At 43.0% G+C, this 17,895-nt stretch overlaps 1 protein-coding gene across 1 annotated transcript in view; it reads left to right on the top strand.

Annotated features, from left to right (window-relative positions):
* LOC141809922 (phosphoinositide 3-kinase regulatory subunit 5-like) overlaps positions 1–17,895 on the top strand; it is a 74,854-nt gene that overhangs the window by 6,205 nt on the left and 50,754 nt on the right. The gene's annotated exons all lie outside the window — the stretch shown is intronic.

Genomic DNA, 17,895 nt, shown 5'->3' with positions numbered 1-17,895 from the left:
GGAATAATTACAATCTGCTATCTCTCTAAATGGAGCTCTGGCTTCTATACGGCACGGTGATGACATGACTAGTGTTTTCCTGCTCATCTTGGGCCCTGTGAGAGGGGATGATGACAGCTGGATGTGGTTGGTGGAGTGTTCCTCTGTGCCTTTAAACACAGCAGCAGCTTCCACAGTGGATGCTTTTCATGGAACAAGCAATCTGTCAGCACCGCGTCATTATTACCAGGGAGGTAAACCTGCCTTCAAAAGGTGCTTGGTGTTTTTAAGATGGATTGCTTGTTCTTGAGGACTGATGAGGAGGTTATCTTCACTGTACGCTGTTTAACATGCACTGAACTCCATGCAGGTAGAGATTTGTAGTTTTTCTGACTTTAACACGAGGCAAAACATTTTTTTAACAGTCAGTTCAACAAAAAACAAAAATTGACCATAGTCTAAAGAGTTTACCTAAAAGAATGCATGCTACATTTATCTCTGTATGCTGCAGTATCCTCCTCGCTGACACCTGTAGAAGTACTAAAGGGAACTTTGCACATCATTAAACACGAGGCCCAGTGTGGAGGTGGCGTCATCAGAGTAAATCCTGGATGTGAAACCTCACTGCAGGGTGAGTTAGTGGCTCTCCCCTCTGTCCTGCAGGTGTTGGTTTTGCTGGTGGGAGCTGGTGGGGGGAGTGATTGATGTCCCCTCCAACATTTTGTACAAAGAAGTCAGAAGGAAATGGTTTTGGCCCGGCTGTTAACTCCAATAATGTTTCCATTAACGACTTCTCATTACAGTCTGCAACTTTATTCCTGTTTTTAAATGTAAAAGCTTTTGTAACACATCGGCCTCTCTGTCACGTAACTCTTACACATTTTCAAGCTCACGCTTTCCCGTGGAGTGGGTGAAAAATCTTTTAAGTGGTTTTACAGTATCAGAGTGTTGCAGAGGTATTCGCTTGTTATTTTTAAACTCCAGAGGTTACACTGATCCATAAATCATCTGACCCACGGTGTCTAAACGCTCCAGCCTGTCCGACGCTGGATTTATGATCGGCGAGCAACAGCACGGTCTCCTCTGGGCTCGGCGGCACTCTCCTGTGCTCTTGTGAACATATTTAGAAAAAGTGAGGGGAGGCTAAGAGCGATGTGTTGTGATGCTGCTGCTCACATTCACGCAGGAGTCCTGCAAAGGCGGGAAGAGTCAGCAGTCAGTGGCCAGTTCAGCTGACAGATAACTGCCGCAGAGGGCTGGGTGCTGGAGCTGGTGGAGGCTGTGGTGTAGAGCCTTTTTTTCAGCCTCACATTCATCTTGTGCGGCTATACGCTTTCAACAAAGCTTGGCAAAGAGGTAAATAGCAATAAAAGGGGATTGGATCCCTTGCCAAGTGTTAGAAAAAAGATATTCCCTACACCGAGCGTCTGGCAGCAGAGCTTTGGTTGGTGATGTCATCTCCAGGTCCACAGTTTCTGTTTGTTTCACCTCCATTATATGTGACGGTTCAGCAGGCCCCGATCACTGTGGTTTCTACGCTGAGACACATTTTCCCTCGTTTGGTGTCCAGTAAAGGCCTTACAGGGCTTTCATGTTGATTAAGAAAGAGAAAAAAAGGTTATATACCAACTCTACGCTTCTCTCTGACATGTCGCTGTAATGCGTCGGCTCTGGGCCATTCAGGACTCAGGAAATCTGGATCCGAGCTCTTTATTAGCACAACAGATAAAATTACATACTTCTCCTCATATACAGAAGAGGGGCTGGTTCACTGAAAGCAGAGATGTGGAGAGAAGCAGTGAATTAGAAGAAAAGGATTAAAGGGGATTTTCAGACCCACAGTTCACCCTGTTTACACAACCGCCATTTTACTGAAAGCCAACCTTATAGTCAGGAGGCCTGTTGGTCAGAAAATCAGAAGGCCTGTTAGTCAGGAGGCCCATTAGTGAAAAAATCAGAACTCTGGTCAGTCCTGACCTGTTAGTCAGAAAAAAGAAGGAATGTTGGTCAGAAAATCAGAAGGCCTGTTAGTCAAGAGTAGTGCTGCACGATTTGGGGAAAAGGTGCGATTTGCGATTAGGTGGACAATGTTGCCATTGCGATTGTGCTTGCGATTTATTAAAAAAAGTTGTGTCATGATGAGTCTACAGACTTGCTTGGTTATCATGGAGAAAAATCTGAATTGCATGTGCTGACATTACGATTGCGATTGCGATTGCGATTGCGTGCAGCCCTAGTCAGGAGGCCCATTAGTGAAAAAATCAGAATACCTGTTGGTTAGAAAAATAGAAGGAATGTTAGCCAAAAAATCAGAAAGCCTGTCAGTCAAAAAATTAGCGGGTCTTCTAATTTTCTGACTAATGTGTCTTTTTAATAAACAAACTTGCCTTCTGACTAATGGGCCTATTGATTAGTGGTCCTTCTGTTTTTCCTAACCAGCCTTTGACTAATGGGGCTTTTGATTTTCTGGCTAATGGGCCTTTTTCTATTATCTAACTGACTGGAGTGTGACGTCACACATGGCGAGGGACGTTTTAATGGCCTTCCAAAATCAAAAACTATTCAGGATTGTATATTCCATCCATTGTTGTATAGATGTAAAGAAGAATAGAGAACAGAATAGAACCAGTAGAATAATTGAATTTGATATAGGTCATGGTAGTTTGAGCTGGCAGTACACACGTTTTTTTAGTAACCTGACTGTAGTATATGACTTTTGTTTCTGTCTTGTATATTTGACTTTTTTTAATTCTATTCTTGCCCAAGTCATTTAAGTTGGGGGGACAAAGTCCCCAGCAGCGCTAATTTTTGGTCGGCGAGCTGAAAAGTTTGGGTACTCCTGGTATAAACTTAAATGTATTCTCAGAAGTGCAACTTATTGGTTTATGAAAAGGACTTCTGGAGCCAAATGATTGTGAAATTAGAAATGCTAAGTTTGATAATCATATCGTGTTTTAAAGAAAACATGGGAGCCTCATGTGATGGTTGTGTCTGGCTCTGTAGTCGCTGCTCTGCCCGGCCTCAGCAGCTAACTCACCGCTGTGTCATGAAGTTCCTGAGCTGGAAACTCTGCACATGTTCCACCAAATACTCCCCACGGTGTCAGGAAGAATTTGTCCTTTGCTGCGTCTTTAGTGTGTGTGTGTGTGTGTGACTGTGCGTGTGTGTCGAGTGTGTAATGTGTGTGTCATGTGTGTGTAAGAGGATGTATGTTTCCTGTCACTGAGGAGCGTTTGTCTTATTTCCTGTGTGGATGGTTCAGAATTTTCTGCACAAACATTTTCATTGGCTCTGGAGCTGATTTTTCACCAAATGCCCGTCGCTGTGTTTCCTCAGCTGGAGGATAACCTCCACTCCTCTCGTGTTTCTGTCTCTGCCATCCATTTCCTCCATGCCGGCTCCTGCTCGCACATCTCTCAGTGCCTCACTGGACGGTCAGCGAGACTTTGGATTAAGACAAAGTCAAACCAAATCAAACATGATGGAGCAAAAAGAGAAACGTGAACTCAACTAATCTACCTGTGTAGCTTTTGGAAACATTTCACTCTACACTTAAGAAAGTGGCAACTTGCTCTATGCTCAGCCTTTCATTTGCCACCTTGAAGCATTTCCTCTCTTTGTGGAAGCCTCATATCAGTGCATCTGAAACCAGTCAGCTATTTTCTGATTAGATTAAAACCTCTGAGGATTGTTCCCTAGTTTTACACAGCTGGCATTTTCTCCTGCGGTCTCGGTGATGGTGTGACTGTAAATGTTCAGTATAATGGTGTAGTACTGTGTTCTGGCTTTGTAAATGATACCCCTGCTGATAATCTGACAAATCATTTGTGTTTCAGTGCTTCCTGTACATTTCCAGCTGGAATTAGAACGAAAATCTGAACAAATTTTGATAAAATATTGTATTTCATAACACATTTGAAATCTATGGAGCACCTTAAGTCCCATAAAGTGATACATTTTTATATTTTATGCTCAAGTTATTATATAAGGAGCACATTTGTATTATTATTTTTATGCACACAATATTACTTTGTTTTTGGGTGTTTTGCCTTTTTAAGCTGCAGAAAGTCAAGAAATGTGTGCAAATAGCCAAACCAGTATCTGCTGAGATTAACCTATTTACATAAAACTGTAGGGTTTGGCCTCTTTACATGGGGTGCACGCTAAAACTGCTGAGCCATTGGTGCCCCAAGATAGTTATCTTGTGTAAATAAGTTATTTAACAGTGCAGTTTTTGGATGCACAGACACTGATTGTCATTTCAATTTGTGAGTGTGACACTGGGTCTGGTATTATGTGTGAAACAAGCGCCCTCTGCTGGGCAGAGTTCAGGGGTGTGCCCCATGTTGCATTAATTTTGAACTTATTTTCCCCAGAAGGAAAATTCAGAGTCACAGCAGCAAAGCTAGACAGTGTAAAGTGCACAAATTCCAAGAGTATATAGATGGAATAATAAAATAGCTGAGAAAAATGTCCGTCAGAGATGGTAACTTGGCTAATCAGCCTCTACTTCCACAAAGTCCATGAGTGAACTGGACTTCTTCTCAAGTCTGTTAATTCTCACCCTGCTGTATCCTGTTTGCTCACAGCAGGTGAAATCCTTCCAGTGTGGCATTTGTGTCCAGTATTAGCTCTGTTAGCCATGTCTGTGAACAGTATGATGCTACCCTGCCCTCTGGTGCTGGGTTAGCACTGCTAGCTCGTCCATTATTGGAGATAGATCGTGCATTCCCCATAACAGTGGAAGAACTGTCAGGTCAATGTCATCTCTTCTTAGTACACTGCAGTACCAGCTCGTCATCTTCACCTTCTTGTCCTCAGCTCACAGGGAACAACTACCCTAGCACCAGTTAGCATCAACATGCTGCAGACTGCTAGCAGCTGAAAACTTCTGTGTAAAAAATACAACCATAGTTATACCTAGGAATTCCAGGCACACAGGGGAACAAAAAAATTAAAAACACCACTGTAAATCCAACCAGTTTGGAGTCAGTGGCCGAAAAGTGAGACATAAAAAGTAATGACAGGCTCCAAATATGAAGAGAACTGAAAAGAGAGGGAAAAAGAGGAATGAACAGAGAGCTGCTGCAACAAGCTACAATTAGTATTGAAAATAAATGTATGATATGTCATAACCTACGCTAAAATGTGAAACTAAGTTTCTTTCAAGTGAGGACTGCTAAATTTAGGCTGTATTCAGACCAGAAAAGTCCTTTGATCCACTTGTTTGGTCCGGACCAAAAGCGGACTTTATTTTTTTTGTTTGGTGCGGTTCAAATTCAGATTGTACTTTTTGCAAGTGGACTATATTCTGTAAACACATCCACGTGTGTGATGATCAGTGCTCTCATTGGACAGCACTGACACAGGCGGCACACAGAATACAGACCAGGAAATGGAGGTAAACGTGTGTTTGTGCTCTTATTAGAGCTGCAAAATCATTTTCAGTTTCAAGAGCAGCTCCTTCAAAGAAGACTTAACAACACCGTTTACAATTTTGGAACAGCGAAGACGAATGCGCGCAGCAAGTAGACGCTATGCTCTGCGTGTCCTGACCCACAACATGCTAGCAACAGCGTGGCTAAACAGAAGACGGAGTATCAGGTTTGAACCAAAGACGGTTAGGTTACGGTGGCTTTATAGGCCCAAAAGGCACATATATCCTGTAGTTAGTTCGGATGGACCTTGGTTTGTATTCAGACCTGCACCAGAGAACCACGAACCGCACCAGAGTTCGTTTGGAAGCGGACCAAGACCACCTCAAAATGTGGGTCTCAGTCCGGTTGTTTGGTCCGCACCAGGGTTCGTTTGTGTCAATTCACACCTGCATGAAAAGTTCACACCAGCGTGGGAAACGAACCCTGGTCCGTTTAAAGTGGACCAAACAGTACAGGTCTGAATACGCCTTTAATATCAGACACTTGATGTGAATTTGCTAAAGAGTAATCTTGTCACATCACATTCTGCTTTACTCACTGCGTTATGGCTACAAAATTGATCTTCATTAGCTAAATTACTTCTCTGTAGCTTATATCTATAAACCTGTCTGTTAGACCTAATATGTTTCTGTTGTTGGTATAAACAGCATGTTTAAGCTAAAAATGAATTTTGATGATATGACAAGAAATAGATTATTTTCTCAGCTGTAGTGAATTTCTAACAGTAAAATATCTTTTTATCCTGCTTTTTTCAGACTTATCACGGCCAGTGATTAAGCTGCCTTTCAGTATTGCATTTTACAGTGTGGATTGCAAAAAACAGGTTGATGCCAGTGTTAGCTGTTGGCCAAGTTGTTATAACTTTGCTTAGCAGTGATCAAACACTGTATATAGCTTTGACTTTCATAAACCAGGCTTTCTGATCCTCTGAATTTTCTCTATTCTGCTGTGAGGCTGACATTATAATGATTTCATTTTGCAGCCTTGAATACGGTAGTTAGACTTTCAAAGAGCTCTTGAGCTTCTCCTCACATGAGGTCAGAGCAGGAAGCCGTCATGTGAAAATGGTGAACAGCCAATATTTCAAAGCACGATTACAGAATGATTCAAAGCTGAAGTAGAGATCTGATCCCGACACGAATGTTCATTTCTTTCACCAGCATCAAAGCTCACCTCGCTGACCTCGCCCTGTAAATGCCTCATTTTGTCCTCGGCCAAGAATCCAACGACGTGGCAGGTTGGAGGAGAAGAAGCCAAGGGTGAGAACAAGAGTCAGAAAGAGAGACTTTGAAGTCCCTGCATGCTCTGGAAACAGGGCGAGGAATCACCTGCCATAAAGATGTGTGCGTAAGCGTCGAGCTATTTGTTCTGGTGCCTGGGTGGTTATGGGTCCCCGGGGAGGACTGGCCCGGGCCCCTGTGAGATCACATCAGCGTAGACCAGGCAGGAGTCCACCCGGAGGTGGAACTAATGGGTCCATGTGTTCGCAGACACTTCTGAGAGCCAGATGCCGGGAAGAGAGATGTCTATCGAGCTTTCACAACACCTCCCCTGGAGAGCGCAGAGAGGAGCCGGGTGAGCTTCACACGCATGTTGAACACTGAAATCAGTGTATGCAGAAACACACACCATGTCCATTTGGTTCAGAGCGCCTTCTATCACACACACTCTCAGTTTGTTGAGTCTGCACCGAGTGTTTCCTCTCTCCTCTCTCTGATGCTACACGCCAGGTGAAGCCGTCTCATGAGGATCCAGAGATCACATCTATCTTTTCCACATGATCCTCCTTACCCGCTCAGAGTCACGTACCGTCTCCGGTACCTGTACGTCGCCGTGTTATTGATAAAGCACTCTGATCTGATGTCTTCTTCAGGGTGGTTAATGATTTCCATCACACCAGTCGTCCCACACAGAGATACATCAGAGGAATCGTTCCTGAAAAGTCAGGTCATTGTTTTGACTTCATCTCTTCCTCCTTCAGGAAAGTTAGTCATTAGCTCATCTGTTGAACCGACAACAAATCTGACGGAGCGATAAGACAGAGAGCCGAGGAAATGAGCTGTAATAACCACTCTCCAAATGTCAAACAGATACCAAGACATCTTTGATGAATTATTAAGAAGGATTTAAGAGGGACTGTGACTCGATGCAAATATAGAAATAATGCAGATTTAAAATCACATGCACAACAAAAGGAATACAGAAAATGTCCAACAACTAAAAACAAGAGTTGCCAAATTAAAGGTCCTGTAAGAAATTTTTGTTTTGTGTCAGTTTTGGCGCCCCCTCTGGACAGAGCGCAAAGCAACTCAGAAATAGGCTTCACTTACCTCAGTCTTGTAGGCAGGGGCAAAAAGGCAGCCTGGCATGTTGTCTTTTAACTCATGGTCGCGATTGACCTTCTGAGTTTGTTTTTAGATCTCTAGAAAATTATTTCATCGTCTCAAGAAAACAAGAAAAAAGTATGCTGTTGCATGCTTTGGGATACTGATGAGTAGCTGTGTGTTTTGTTTAATGTTGTGCATTGCTCTTTCTTGATTTAGTCTTTTTTGTGTTAGGACAGGACTTCAGGGTTAGTCCGTGGTTACTCTTGTCCTTTTGTCCGATTGTCCTTTTCCCTTTCCTCAGAGGTATTTTGTGTCTCTTCTGGTTAGTTTTGCATCTTTGTTTTGTGTTTTTGTAGGTAGGAGTCACTTTTTAAAATCTTTTTTAACCTAAAAATGGGGCCGTAAAACCTCAAACCTGTTGCCTCCTTGCCTTCTACTCATTATGTTGGTTTGTTGTTGTACACAAGATGAAAACGATCTGTTTTGGATGTGCTTTGTTTTGTTCTGAAACTCAACTAATGTTCATATGTAGTTTTAATGCAAAGACTTCCTAAATCCTGCAAAAATAGGAGACTTGGGTATCTGATGCGTCCACTTCCAAACTGCTGGAGCAGGGACGCAGCCAAACCGCAACAGAGCAGAACCAGTGTGAGTTGACTTGAATTAAATCGGTGACGAAGCAGAGCCAAATTGGAGATGCACTTGGTGTATTTTGGCCGTTAGGCTGGAAAACAACAAATCAAACACTGATAATCAGTCTGTCAGGAGGATGATTTCTTTCTTTAAAACCTCAGATAATTATTACCCTTATTTGTGTAAGCTGTAATTATTTACAGAATATTTATAAATCATAATTGTGGGTAATCTGTAGGACTCATGTGTTCAGTCTTCTCTTGTTAAGGTGCCGACAGACCTCCCCCACCAGAGAGCTGCAGATGCATTGAGATGCACTGACACACTCTGGTAATGTGTTCGTGTCGTTGGTCGTTCTCGGTTTATCAACGTGTCTCTCCACGGCGTGGCTCTTTAATTGAACGTGGAGGGCTTGTTTTCCTGAGCAGAATAATTTAGACTTGTTGATTTACGGGCACGGCGGCTTATCTGCTGTGAGCATGTCACGGCTTGTTGCTGTTCGTAGATGCTCCACATTTCTGTCCTCTGCTGTCCACATGGAAGCGTGCATCAGTCAGGAATCTGAAACATGATTGGATGAGGGGCAGAGGATGTGAGACAGGAGCTCTTGGTTATTTTTTTTCTTTCCTTCTACATCTTGGATCAGATACTTGTGTAAGCTCCATAAACATGTATTTTAAGGACATAATGATCATAATTTAAGCCCTGTTTGCTTCGATCAGCTGATCTCTCTTTAAAAACATCCCTAGTATTCGTATTTAACAGCACACCTTGAATCCAAAGGTTACTGCTCTGAAGGTGAGCGTTTGTGCTGATGCCTGGACAGGTAAACATATTTCCTCCTGGCATGCGGCATGACCCGCCTCCTCTTCCTGTGACCTCGAGGATGATTGCTGTGATTGAGGTGTGTTTGATCCTGGTGCTGGTGCTGAGCTTTTGATGGCCGTGCCGCTTTGATGCCATGGCTAGATTGAATCCAGCCGCCCTCTGTGACACGCGCACACACAGGTGACCAAATCACACCGTCAGACCTGGAATCTGAACAGGAGGTGATATTTCTTTCTTCTTGCTTTGATCCCAAACGTCAATATTTGTTGTTTTTCTCAGGGTTGATATCCAGGCTTAAAGCGCTCTATAAATAAAATGTATTAATATTATTATTATTAATAGCATCCTTTATTTTTGCTCATGAATGGTAACAGTCTTTATCTTTTTTTATTCAGTTTTATCACAACTTCTGCTTCCTGAATTTTTTTTTTTTTATCCAGGGAAGCAAGAGTCTGATTTACAAGTGGCGCTGGACCACTTCACTTTAACTGTTTGATGTTGAATGGGGAGATGTCCTGACTGATGGATAAAACAGACACAAACCTCTAAAACATTCACCTGATTGAATTTAAATTCAATTTCTGGTCAAACGTTCACAGTGCGTTAGCTTTTCATTGAAAATGATTGAGTTTTACTGCAAGCCTCTCCAAGAAAAGCGTCTTTGCCTCTACGATTTGGTGAGGGCTGCATTATAAGGTTGCGGGGTTTTTCTGGTTTCAGTTTGTCAAACTTTTGTTGTCCAGGTTGTTTGTAAGGAGGAAGAAAAGTCTGCATGGAGAGCAAAAAACAGGCTGGATATGTTTCCATAATCTGCTAGGACAGTCAAAGTTTAGCTTAAATAAGAAAGCTTTAGGTAACAAACTGTAAACTTGAGCCCAGAGGCATGAAACTGATGCAGAAGTGCTACAAACTGCAGTTCCTTGAGTGTCCACCAGAGGATGTCCATAGAAACAAGAGAAACCACATACACAGCTGATCTTTACAACAGAATTAAACACATTTACGACCTAATTCAAGACATTATCAAAGTCTGAAGAGATTGTTTCTCTGGACTGCACGGTAGAGCAGTGGTTTGTGCTGCTGCCTCACAGCAAGAAGGTCGCCAATTCAAATACTGGTTCAGGAAATTCAGGCCTTTCCATGTTCTACCCATGTATGAGTGGGTTTTCTTTGGGTACGCCAGCTTCCAAAAACATGCTCATCAGGTTAATTGATGACTCTAAATTGCCCTTAGATGTAAGTGTGAAAGGTTGGCTGTCTGTGTGTATCAGTCCTGTGATTGACTGGAGACCAGTCCAGGGTGTACCCCGCCTCTCGCCAAAAGACAGCTGGGATAGGCTCCAGCCACCCGCAGCCCTGAACAGGTAGAATGGTAGAAGAATAATTGATGGATAATTTCTGTAACAGCACACACTGAACAGGGATGGAGTTGTTATAACTCAGTGGTTTAAGGACGTTTAGGGCTTCCTTGACCGACAGGTGGGCTGTAGGTGTCAGCGAGGAGACTAAAAGCCCCCTCTTTGCCTATACAGATGGACAGAGGTTAGGTTGTATATCCAACAGTGGTTATAGGATTCAAAACTGCAGTCCTTAGCTTTATATTTACAGCTCTGAGTTTTTGGCTACTCTGAGTTTTTGCAAGTGGTTTTACTCGTCTAAAAACTCCAACAGACAGAGTGATCAAAAGGACAGATAACATCCTCCAAAAACACTCATAACGAACAAAGCTAGCTCCAAGGAGAAGCTAGCAGCCAATCATGGCAGTTTGGTTTGTTTCCATGGATATCACAATTATCTAAGGGAGAAGGATGTCTGGGAGAACAAAGTTGAAGTTAAAGTTCTCCAATATATTTCTGAAGTGGGCTGTTCATAGTTTCCCAGTTTTGTTGAATATGCCTGACATACTTTGCCTTCATCTCTGTGGGGCCAGTTTTGATCAGTTGTCAAATTGCGTGTCCCCGTGAAAGAAAGTTTGATCCCCCCCCAAAAAAAAACAAAAACCTGTGGCTCTTTGTCACATCAGTCCCCGCTCTCTTTTTCCAGTTCCTGACCCTGTCCACCCTCCTGTCCTTGAAATACAAGCTTCAAAACACCCCAAACTAACCTTTACAAACCCTTGATAACATAGATATGATTGACTGTTTTCAGACGTTTTCCAAAAGGCTGTGATAAAACATTTAGGGATTTTTGAGGTTTTGTGGTTGTTAAACTTTTGATAAGTGTTGAACGCGTTTCTTTCTCCAGTTTAATGTGAGTTGTGTCACAGCGGGTTGTGAAAGTGTTGGACTGAGATAACCGTTTGAAGAGAAATAGTTTTGTCACTCTGGAAACCAAAGTGGGACACCCCGAGAGTTTAACGTCTACGCCCATAAAAATGACAGTTTTCCAGCTCTAAATCTCAGCACAGGTCAGTGCTCTGTTTCCCTACAGTACATTTCTGTCTCGCACTTGACCCAGAACTTTCTGGAAGTGCCTCTGAGCTCCATGGACGGGCAGAGGACAGAGGGAAAAATGGCGATAGAAAAAGTGATTGTGCGATGTGGGAACCAGGAGTGTTTGGCAGCGCCCGGCTTGTTTGCTCGGTAAACCTCCGAGGCCTGTGTTCCTCCGCTGAGGGAAATGCCAGCATTGTTGGGCCCGCAGAGCCGTGGTTACGGGCCAGGCCGAGGCCCAGCCAGGCAGGTTGAGACAAACAACAAGATGAAGGTCAGCTAATATAGCAGTTAATTCCACTTCCTGGTCCCCATGACACCCAGGCTGGGTTTATTTGAAGATCCCAGACCCTGAAGTCACTCTGCACTTTGTTCAGTCCATGAGTGTTTTTGGTACGAGCCAACACTTTCAGATATTAATGTGGTCGTTTGAGAGGGAGGAGGGAGGGTGGAGGAGGGACGGGAAGAGCCAAACAGCCGAGCAGCAAAGAGGAAACGACAGATTTACACTCTGAGCAGTGTCTCTTCACGTGTTTGGTCCAATTTCTTCCATCATGGCGAACACAGCAGAGTCAGAGACACCTTCTCTCTTTTTTTTAATCATTTTTATGGCAAAAGTTTTTCGTTTTAAAAACTTCAGAGTCTAGTTTAAAATATGAAACTGCTTCTACATGAGTTTAAGTTTGATTGGTGTCCCAGTTCCAGCTCAGACGGTGAAAACAGGGCCCTACTGTTAGGCCCCTGAAGGACTCTCCTCACAGCTCAGACTCCAGTGAGATCCTCCACTTTGGACCCTGACAGCATGTGTGAATGGGCATTAAAAAGAGCTCGCTTATGAGCTGATTGTCTAACTGATCATTTAACTCAGAGCTCCTGAATGAACGGGGGCAGCTGGGATGGGTGGAAAATATAGTACACAGCATCCAAAAGCCAAGTGGCTTAAGCCTGTATGGAAATGGTAATGAGAAAAAAAGAGGACTGACTCTCAGTCTCTTCAGGACGGGATGGAGGCCTCTCTAGTGGGGCTTCTCCAGGATGCATAAGAAGAGTCTTTGTGCTTCGGAGTAGTAAGCCAGAAATACAGCTTTTGAACTGTGTGCAACGCAAGAAAGGCGAATGGAGAGGCTGTTTGAGAGCGAATGAGTGTGAGAAGAGCTGAGGGGCTCGAAGTGTTAAAGGAGGAGGGTGACATACATTTGGGCACATACATGTTGGTGTGTTCATGTGTGTGTGCAGCGGTCAGTCACACCATGGGCTGATATCAAGTACTGCTTCACTTTTAGCTTGTTCTTTTGTTCTGCTGAGGCTGGACAGTGATTGAAGGCTGGGAAGTGGAAGGTGACAGGAAACTAAGTTGAAAAAGCAAAGGCGTTTAACCTGAGGGGTGTTTTTGGTGCAAGTTTTTCAGAATGTTAGACACTTTTAATACCAAATGCTTAAAAACAGCACAATCTTTGTTATTTTTCAGATCGGATGGTTTTCAAAAGGGATGAATCTTATGGAAAACATCACCCAAAGTCATGTTTTCAGCCTAAAACTGGTGTGAGCAAAAAAAAGAACAGCAATCATTAAACAACTTAGATAAAGTGAAGCAAGCGTGCACTGCTAATAAAAACAAAGACTTGAAATGCATAAACAAATTTGTTTTTTGGGACAAGTTTACAGTCCAATTGCTCTAGAGAACAACTTAACACACCATCGACTGGGCACAAACTGGCAGGAAGGTTTACTGCTTTGCAGATTTAGTTTACGCACTTCAACCTGGTCGAGTGTGTGCCTCTGCTCTGCTCTCCTTCACAAATAAAGATCTCAAAAATATCAGGCACAACATAAAGTTTTTCTAGATCAAAAGTTATCGGTTACATAGGTTGTTTAAAGGTTTATTAAGCATCTCATAAAGATGCATGTTACATTTACACATACTCTTAAGTGGATGCAGAGAGAAGCAGGAAATGATTGTTTTGGTTAAACTGCTTCACATTGTCTGCTCTCCACAGCTTCTCCTTTCTGCTGTGTCTGATTTTACCAGGGTCATATATGTATATCGCCACCGATGCTCGCTGTGTTTTGTACTCTGGGGGTCTTTGCTGCTGCTCTACCTGCCTTGGCTTTTCATGTTTGCACATGAAGATTTCCCTCCCTGCATCAGGTTTGGCATCCCACGCAGGCTTGTGGAAGGGCAGGGAGAGAAAACAGCTACACCCATCAGAGTCCTGCACTGGGTCAGGTACCCGCAAAAACAGCTGATTTGCGGGTGGTTTTTAAAAACTTTTTTTTTCTCGGGTTCAGATCTGGGTGGAAACAATAACACGCGGGTCGGGTCGCGGGTTTTAGTTTGACACACCAAAATTAATATAAAATAATAATTAATGCAATAAAATCAAAACGTAAGCTGTGAGCTTGTTGTAAGGCTGTGACCATATAGACTGTAAAAAAACATGGACCTCATCTGTAAATCTGTAACATGGTGGAAGGCTGAGCCACACTACCCAGTTCGTATAAAACATCCATGGTTGTGACATGATCACGGCTCGTACCTGCTGGGCGTCGCCTAAGTCTGGACAGAAAGTAAGTCTACTATTACACATGTAAATGTCCTTTAAGAGATTAAAAGTTTAAAAGCATTAAACGTAAAAAACGAGTGATTTTACAGTTGTATGTGAGAAGATCACAGAGGGTTGATGATGAAGCTGAAGTCAGGCTTTTATTGGAAGAGTTGCTTCATTCAGGTGCGTTGTTTACTCACTGGCATCTGAACTATGGCGATATCCCGTCCAATTTTCAGACACTATGACCCAAAATGATTACTTTAAATAACGTTAAGGGTCGGGCTGCGGGTCGTGTTTCAATGTGTCGGATCGGGTTACGGTACGAATCGGGCTGATGCCCGGGTTTGCGGTTCGGGTGCGGGTTTGTACGTCCCCGGGTTGGGGCGGGGCAGATCTTGAAAATTGGACCCGTGCAGGACTCTGACACCCATTTGTGCCAAATAATGCATAAGTTTAAGTCTTAATGTAATCAAAACAAGTGGAACACAACCGCCCTTCTTTGGCTTTTGGAGCCAGCCTCTAGTGGACACTTGGGGAACTGCAGTTTACAGCACTTCTGAATTGATTTCATGCAGCTCGGTTGGCAGAGGATGTGTTAGTAAAACCCTTAACAGCCTAGACACCTGTCATATTCAATCTCTTTTCACTTTTGTTGAAATACATAGAAGAAATGTTTGTTCCCTCGTCTTTTAGAGACGTACAAATTTGGAAATGAATGTTGTCGGCTGTTTTCTTTTAAATCAGGAACAAACCAAACAGGGTCTGTGAAGAAGTTAGAGTCTTGTTGAGGGTTAAGAGGATGGAGCAGGAGATAAAGGGTTTAAGACCAACAAAGCATCTGTGTTTCAAATTAGAGGTAACAAATATTTCATGGGTCAAAATCAGACTTTAAATGATAAAATAAATGACTGGAACCTGAAGTGACATGTGATTTCTCTGTGGCGCTAAAGGTCTGGCTGCTGGCTAATGCTAATCAGTCTCTGTGATCCCCTCTGGTGTTCCTCCTCCTTCCAAAAACAACTAATCCACTTTAAGTATCACAGGCCCCCCAGCGCTCTGCCCAAACTCATTTGTATAGACTTCAATAATTAGCCTGTGTGATGAAACACTGTTGTTGTGCTTAAAAATTGTCCTTTAACACCAGACTTAATGAATTTCCCCTCAATAAACCGTAATGAACCATTAATTGGACTATCATTGGACCACTGTCATACTGAGTCTCAAAGGGTCTGTTGATGTGGAGCTATGAAGGGGATTAAGCTGATGGTGAGGCTCTGAGTCCCAGCAGGGTGGTGTTAACATTAAATTAGCTCTGAGTCGTATCTCCTCGATCATATTTACTAATGATATCATCATAAAGTAGTGTAACCTCGACCTTCTGAAGAGTGGACAGGCTTTCAAACATCGGGTCCTTCTGTTGGAGGAGCACGCCGCACAGTTCCCTGTGGAGTTATGAAACGCAGCCAAACGCCTGGAAGCTGCAGAAAAACCTCCTGTGACGTTGTTTCAACATCTCAGGCAGGCGCAGCGGTCTCATAACACCCTGTGCTGACCTTTCATGGGGGTAAGAAACAATAAGGAAAAGGCAATAAATCCAAACCCTGCACATGCTTTTATGGGCTCAGTCTGACAAAGACATCAGGCTCCTTTCCATCATGTGTGATTTATGTCATGGGAGCTGAAGCCATGTCACTCCACCGCTCGCTGTTTCCATTTCCTGGCAGCTGTCGGCACAGCGGACTATCAGAGGTTAGAGGGCCACCCTGCCACCAAAGAGAGGACACCCTCAGCGTGTCGCATCACCAGCACCGCCCTGTCTCGCTCTGTTTTCCGAGGAGTTCTCTCCCCATCAGCCGGCAGACAATAGATCCAGTCTGAGCGAGAGGACTCATCCCTGTGGAAAGTTCCGAGTCGCTGCTGCAGACGGAAACCTGACCCTGCGTTCAGGTCACTCTGTGTGCCAACGCCAGAAAACAGTGGTCGTATCACGTCTGTGTGTTTGTTGTTCCAGCTTCGTCTTCACACACACTGAGAGGGAGGCTCACACACACCCAGATCTCTTTTCAAAGCTCCCATCACGCCCAGATCAGGAAAGAAATCAGAGTCCTGAGTGAGCAGACGGCCTCATGAGCTGTAGAGAAAGAGATTGTTCTGGTCTGAATAACTGCATGATTATTCAGTTCAAAATCGTCAACATTTTTAGCACAGTGTCAACAAGCGAGGGGGATGAGACGGACTCCTTTGTGTGGACTGATTGAAACTCTGACATCCCGTCCCTCATTGTGTTGGTGTCAGACGTAGTGATCCGACATTAATGGAGAACACAGTGTAAAACACCTGACAGCTCCTCTATGATTGGTTTCCCCCTGTGGAGTCTTTTACATTGCAATGTGGGAGCAGTTTATCAATACCCCGTCCTGCAGCTAAGACAGATGGACGCTCAGTCAGAGCGGGATCAGGATTCAGTGTTTTTGTTTGAGACTCTCAGAGGAATAAGTTCAGGTATGCACTGATGCCAGAAGCTGCCAGCTACAACAGAAACATCTGTGCTGTGGATTAAATCTCTGCTTTCATTCGTCTGAGGAGAGCACAGAGGCGCTGAGACATTCTCTGGGAGCAGATTATATTTTAATTTACACTCAAAGGGAACTCAAATACTTAGAGCTATAAAAGTTCTCTCTTTCTTTATTATAATAATACCAACATCACAACGAGACATTTAGCAGTTTCTGTGTTCTTGTTACACTCAATGAAGTCTGTATTTAGGATCTTAATTATCTATAATCTGATTTGATTATGAAGCAAAAAAAGTTCTACACTAAATTGATTTTAATAGTGAGATGGCTCCAAGATGGGACAATAACTTGTCTCGTATTTGACATAAATGTGAGAAAACTACAGCTCTGTGTTTGTTACTTTATATGCTTATTTTAATTTGTTAATCTAAAACAAAAAGTATATATATATAGTCAAAAGAAAAAAAAGAAAAATAAGTACATATTTCACGTCAGAATTTTTGGCATCATCAAAAATATGAACTTGTGTTCCCCAGTTTTCTTGATGACCAGTCCAATGGCAGTTTTCTTTATTTATATTCTTTTAATGTTATCCTGTAATAAATAACTGATAACACTGATAAACCATTTTAGACCCATAAGCCTTTTTCCTAACCAGGAACCTGACCTTTCTAGTGCCGAAAAAAGTCTTCTTTCTTCATTTTTTAGGCTTGTTGTGTATCTGGTTTCTGGTCTTTCTGCAGCCAGCCTCAAGCAGATTCTCGATGCCCAGCAACTTTTATCACTTCTACATAGGCTTCATTTTCTAACCCTTGCTTAAAACCAACATGGCATCCCCCCTGTGGATGTTTTTAGTGTTTCAGAGGATGATTTCAAAATGTGATGCAAACATACCAGAGAAGAGAAATATAGTCCTCAAGTTTCTGCAAAACAGATCTTATTAATCACCTAAAAAGGCTTCATTGCAAAAAAGATGTACTGAAAAAAACAATCATAAAAAATCAGAGAGTTTTTAGCTCTTGATGATCCAGGATCTGAGTCCACTCTGCAGGGGTATCCCTACCCCTCAGGGACTTTAATGAAGACACGGGTCATTAATGAGGAGTCAGAGCTGTGATTTCAGTTAGAGTTGGTAATTTTAGAGCAGTAGTTCTGGTCTTGCTTCAGGACCCACCATCATTCCTGAATGACAA

The sequence above is a fragment of the Halichoeres trimaculatus genome, unplaced genomic scaffold (assembly GCF_033239565.1).
Source record: "Halichoeres trimaculatus isolate MK-OKI-2021-1 unplaced genomic scaffold, fHalTri1.1 fHalTri1_scaffold_20, whole genome shotgun sequence".
Taxonomy (NCBI): domain Eukaryota; kingdom Metazoa; phylum Chordata; class Actinopteri; order Labriformes; family Labridae; genus Halichoeres; species Halichoeres trimaculatus.
This window is presented reverse-complemented; position numbering and strand designations above follow the sequence as displayed.